At 63.1% G+C, this 5,595-nt stretch overlaps 1 non-coding gene across 1 annotated transcript; it reads left to right on the forward strand.

Annotated features, from left to right (window-relative positions):
- The first annotated feature begins 3,767 nt into the window (after positions 1 to 3,767).
- On the forward strand, positions 3,768 to 3,849 carry TRNAL-UAG (transfer RNA leucine (anticodon UAG)). Its single transcript has one exon. It is a non-coding gene; the product is annotated as a tRNA-Leu (tRNA).
- The last annotated feature ends 1,746 nt before the right edge of the window (positions 3,850 to 5,595 follow it).

Raw genomic sequence — 5,595 nt, forward strand, 5'->3', positions numbered from 1 at the left:
GGGGGCGGCGTGCCTGCGTCCTTGCAGCGCGGGGGCGCGTGAGCCAATTAAATGGGGGGGGGGTGGGCGGGCAGGGAGGAGACCTGTTGCAATCAGGAGTGTCTGATCTTTTTTGGGGGGGTGGTCACCCCGGGAAATACGAGGGGCCAGGAGTGTCTGATCTCCATTGGGGTAGACTGGGGGGATGACCCCCCCCTTAAATTCCTTACTGGGCAATCCAAGGGGGGCAGGAATATGGGGGGGCATGGATTCATGACCCCCCAAAAAACAGGGCAAGATTGTGCTTCCTGTTTTAATTCTCTTTGTAGATGCATTTAGACTACCTAGCCAGCGGGGTGGCGTGATACAGCCAGGGCTGCGAGCGGCGTTTCGTTACCTTAGTTTAAGCCTTTTCTCCCGGCGCTCGGAGCTGTTTGTTTTGTTAGGTGTCGGTTCATATCCCCCCCACCCCCGCCCCGGCGACGTGAGAGCCGATTTTAACCAGCGTAGAAAGTCTCGGGGGACGGTTACGGGGGACGCCTGATTGCTCTGGACTTTTAATCAAACTTCCCTCTAGCGCTGTTTGTGTGTGTGTGGCGGGGGTGTCTCGGTTGCTCCCCCCTTCCACCCACCCATGCCGGGGGGTGAATAACCGATTGTAAATGACCCCCCCGCAGCTTCTATGATTTTTTTTTGTCTTAAGTTTGACTTCCCTGTGTGGAGGGAGAAATAACTGTACCTTTGTGAGGGAAATAAACGTTTTAGTAATTTTGATCAAGGTGCGTTTGTGTCTGTAAGCAGGGGGTGGGGTGGGCAAACCGAGCGGGTGCTAGAACCCAGGAGTCCTGGCCCACTAGACACCCCCCTGTGCTCTAACCACTAGCCCCCATGCCCGTCCCAGAGCTGGGGAGAGAACCCAGGAGTCCTGGCTCCCAGCCCCACCCCTAGCCCCCCAGACCCTACTCCCTTCCCAGATCTGAGCAGAGAACCCAGGAGTCCTGGTTCCCAGACTCCCCCTGCTCTAACCCACCAGCCCCCACTCCCCTCCCAGAGCTGGCGAGAGAACCCAGGTGTCCTGGCTCTCAGCGACCCCCCTGTGTGTCAGGAATGAGTTCTGTGCTTATAGCGCCTCGTGCCTGCTCTTACTGCCTCAGTTTCCCCAGGGGTAACAGCAGGAGCCTCCCCCTCCAGCCTTCTGCAGCAGGGCTGAAAGGGGCCTTGGACTGGAGCTGTCTCAGGCGGGCTGGGAATCGAACCCAGGACAACTGCTCGGAAGGCAGCTGCGCTCCCCACTATCCCGTGCCCATGGGCTGGCAGGCGGTGGGCACCGGCCTGGCCTGGCACCAGTGAGGCTGGGCACCGTGCAAGGAGCCGTTCCCCTCACCTGGCTGCGGGCAAAGGCTGAATCCCCAGGGGCAGGGGGGCAAGCCGGCTCCTGGCAGGGGTTGGATTTGAACCCCTGTCCCTGGAGGGACCAGGGCTGCGCCTTAAACTGCTCGGCCTTGCTCCCATAGGGGGCTGGCTTCATAGAAGGGGGATGTGTGGGGCGGAGAGATTGTGCAGAGTGGGGGGCAGGGGAAAAGGGGGGGGTCGTTCCAGACACCAAAAAATCTCAGGACTCCTGGGTTCTGTCCCTGGTTCTGGGAGGAGAGTGGGGGCTGGGTTAGAGGAGGGGTGCTGGGAGTCAGGACTCCTGGGTTCTCTTCCCAGCTCAGGGAGGGGAGTGAGGTTCAGTGGTTTGGGGGGGGGGGGGAGTGGTGAGCCAGGACAGAACCCAGGAGTCCTGGCTCTGGGAGGGGAGTGAGATTAGAGCCAGGGGGCTGGGAGCCAGGACTCTTGGGTTCTCTCCTCAGCTCTGGGAGGGGAGTGGGGTCCAGCGGTTAGAGTGGGGGGGCAGGACTCCTGGGTTCTGCCCCTAGTGCACGGTGGGGAGTGGGTTGGAACTCAGACTCCTGGGTTTTGTGCCTACCTTGGAGGCTTTGGGGGAAGTGCTGGGCTCATTGTGCCTCAGTTTCCCCATCTGGAAACTGAAACGGTGCTGGAGGCAGAGTTCGGGCACGGCGCGGTTCCGGTCGAACCCTCTGGGATCCCCCATGTCCTTGACCGATCTTGGGGGGCAGGAAGAGACGATTCCCCGCGGATTTCACCCCAACACACAGCCTGTTCGTCACCCAGCTCTGGGAGGGGAGTGGGGGCTGGTGGGTGAGAGCAGCGGGGGCTGGGCGCCAGGACTCCTGGGTTCTCTCTCTGGCTCTGGGAGTGGAGTGGGGGCTGGGTTCGGGCTAATCCTCTTCATTAGCGTTGCTGCCTCCCACCCCCCCCAGCCCCCGGCTGTTTCACGGTCGTGTGGAAGGGGTTTGCCCCTTGTCTCTGGCTCAACCACTTGGCCGCGGGCCTGGGGCCGAGCGAGACTTCGGTGCCTGGATGGGAGCTTCTGCAGACCCCCTGTCTGTGCTTAAAGTGTAGCTGCGCCCCGCCCCAGAGGTGGCCGCATCACAGCGCTGGGCAAGGGGTCCCCGGGTCACCAGCTGCCCCGCCCCAGAAGTGGCTGCATCTCGGGGCTGGGCAAGGGGTCCATAGGTCACCATAGCCGCCCTGCCCCAGAGGTGGCCATATCTCAGCAAGGAGTCCCTGTGTCACCAGTTATGCCCCCCCAGATGTGGTTGCATCTCAGGGGAGGGGTCCTTGTCACCAGCCGCCCTGCCCCTGAGGTGGCCGCATCTCAGGTCTGGGCGAGGGGTCCCCGCGTTACAACCAGCTGCCCCGCCCCAGAGGTGGCCGCATCTTGGGGCTGGGCGAGGGGTCCTTGGGTCACAACCAGCTGCCCCGCATCAGAGGTGGCCGCATCTCGGGTGAGGGGTCCCCGGGTCACAACCAGCCGCCCCACCCTAGACGTGGCTGCATCTCAGGGGAGGGGTCCTTGTGTCACCAGCTGCCCTGCCCCAGAGGTGGCTGCATCTCAGCGAGGGGTCCCCGGGTCACCAGCCACCCCGCCCCAGAGGTGGCTGCATCTCGGGGCTGGGCGAGGGGTCCCTGGGTCACAACCAGCTGCCCCACCCCAGACATGGCTGCATCTCAGGGGAGGGGTCCTTGTGTCACCAGCCGCCCTGCCCCAGAGGTGGCTGCATCTCAGCAAGGGGTCCCTGTGTCACCAGCTGCCCCGCCCCAGAGGTGGCCGCATCTCGGGGCTGGGCAAGGGGTCCCCGGGTCACAACCAGCTGCTCTGCCCCAGAGGTGGCTGCATTTTGGGGGAGGGGTCCCCGGGTCACCAGCCGCCCCGCCCCAGAGGTGGCCGCAGATTAGCTTTGCCCTGCCTTAGCAGGAAGCGGAGGCGAGATGGGTTTGTACCAGTGGGGGGTACCTGCGCCCTGGGGGTACGCCGAGGTCTTCCGTGGTGGGGGGGGCGACATCCTTTCGAGATACTTGCCTCGATTTCCAACAGGTGGGCGAAGCCAGGCCAAGTTCAAATTTCGGACCGTGCTCTGTTTACACTGCTCCGGATCCTCCCCACTGCCGGGTCCGGCCCAGGTTTACTGGGGACCGAATTGGTCACGCCTGGGTGGTTGTCTGGTTTGGGGTGTAATTTGGGGGGCGGGGCCGGAAGCCCAATCAGCCCCCCGCCAGGGGGACAGGCCGATCGTGGCTGGTTTACACGGCAGGCAGGAAACCGGGCAGAAGCGGACGCGGCTCTGGATCCGGTGGCTTCGCACCTTCTAATCTGGTTTCAGGCTTTTTTGAGCCTCTTCCCGCCCCATTGCCAGCCCCCGACAGGGGAGGCAGCCGCCGGTGGTAGCGTGGCCGAGCGGTCTAAGGCGCTGGATTTAGGCTCCAGTCTCTCCGGGGGCGTGGGTTCGAATCCCACCGCTGCCAGAAGAAGTTTTTTTTGCGGGGGGTGCGTTTATAGCGCCACCCCCAACAGGAAGCGCCCGCTTGGTTTGGGGAGGGGGGGGGGAGCCAGTCGTTCCTTCCAGGGAAGGGATTTTAGCTCCGCTCCGTTGGTGGGGTAGCGGGGAGCGGAGCCGGCTTCCAACCCGTGGGACCTGGTTCGATTCCCAGCCAAGACAAGTTGGCTTTTACCCTCTGATTATTTTAACCCCTTCACCACCATAAAATCCTTCCCCCCCCATGGCTCAATCCCGGCCCCTTGCTAGCCCAGCTCTGTCCCCCCCCCACAGCTTTGCCGGTGCCCCTCACTCCCGACCTGCAGCCCCCTGGGCTCCCCCACCAGCTCTGCCGGTGCCCCTCACTCCCGACCCGCAGCCCCCCGGATGTGGCAGACTGAGGCCCTGTGGGGCGATTGTTCCTGGCAGGAGCCAAATTCCAGGAGGTCTCCGGCCGGAGGCATCCGGAGCGGACCCGGCCGAGGAGCCTCCCCCAGTCCCCCGGGGGACGCCTGGCCAGAGGCCCTGGGCCGCCAGATGTTGCGGGGGAGAGAAGTGGGGCGGGCGCTCGGTGCAGATGCAGGAGTCTCCGGGGGACTTGGCATGTGGGGGGCAGGGAGGGGGCGGGGAGGTGGGGGGGTCAAGCAGCTGCCGAGCTGGGGCCGGATCTGGGTCCTGGAGCTGTTCCACGCACCGGCCACCAGGGGGCAACAGAGACCAGCTGGTGGGCTAGTGCAGTGGGGGCTGGGAGCCAGGACTCCTGGGTTCTCTCCCCAGCTCGGGGAGGGGAGTGGGGGCTGGTGGGTTAGAGCAGTGGGGGTTGGGAGCCAGGACTCCTGGGTTCTCTTCCCAGCTCGGGGAGGGGAGTGGGGGCTGGTGGGTTAGAGCAGGGCAGGCTGGGAGCCAGGACTCCTGGGTTCTCTCCCCGGTTCTGGGAGGGGAGTGGGGGGCTGGGTTAGGGGAATTGCCAGCCCCCTGCCACTCGCAGGATTTCGTTGTCGGGGCCAGGCCTGCGCGGGAGCCGCCGGAGTCACCCGGCTGCTGTGTGTGTCGGGGGCAGAGCGACCCACCTGGGCCGGCTCCTCCGTCCGCTTGTTACACACACACTGACGCCTTGCTCGCACACCCAGCGAGACACTCACAGTGGCGCACTACTGACTCCCACATGCACACAGTGCAACAGACGCTGACACGCAGCCAGTCACAGAGACACCCTGTGTGATGCTCTCAGCGTTGCCCACCCTGACCCACAGAACGTGAGACACAAACGGCCCTACACCCACACACTCCCACACTGACACTCCCACAGACACTGACACGGTCACACACAGAGAGTGCTACACTGACCGACACACTCCCACACACTGACACCCACCCACACTGACACTGAGACACACTCACACACACAGACACACCCCAACACACTCTCTCACGCACACACACACTGAGTGACACACTCTCTCTCTCCACGCACAGGAATACACACACTGACACACAGAAACACACACACACTCACTCTCACACACGCATTGGCACTGACACACTCACACACTGAAACACATTCACACACACTGAGTGACACACACACACTGACTGACTCTCACACACAGACACACCCCAACACACTGACACACACACAGAGAAACACATTCACACACACCCACTGATTGATACACACACACACACACAGAAACACACACAGACACACACTTTCTCACACACACACTGACTGACA

The sequence above is a fragment of the Natator depressus genome, chromosome 28 (assembly GCF_965152275.1).
Source record: "Natator depressus isolate rNatDep1 chromosome 28, rNatDep2.hap1, whole genome shotgun sequence".
Lineage (NCBI taxonomy): Eukaryota > Metazoa > Chordata > Testudines > Cheloniidae > Natator > Natator depressus.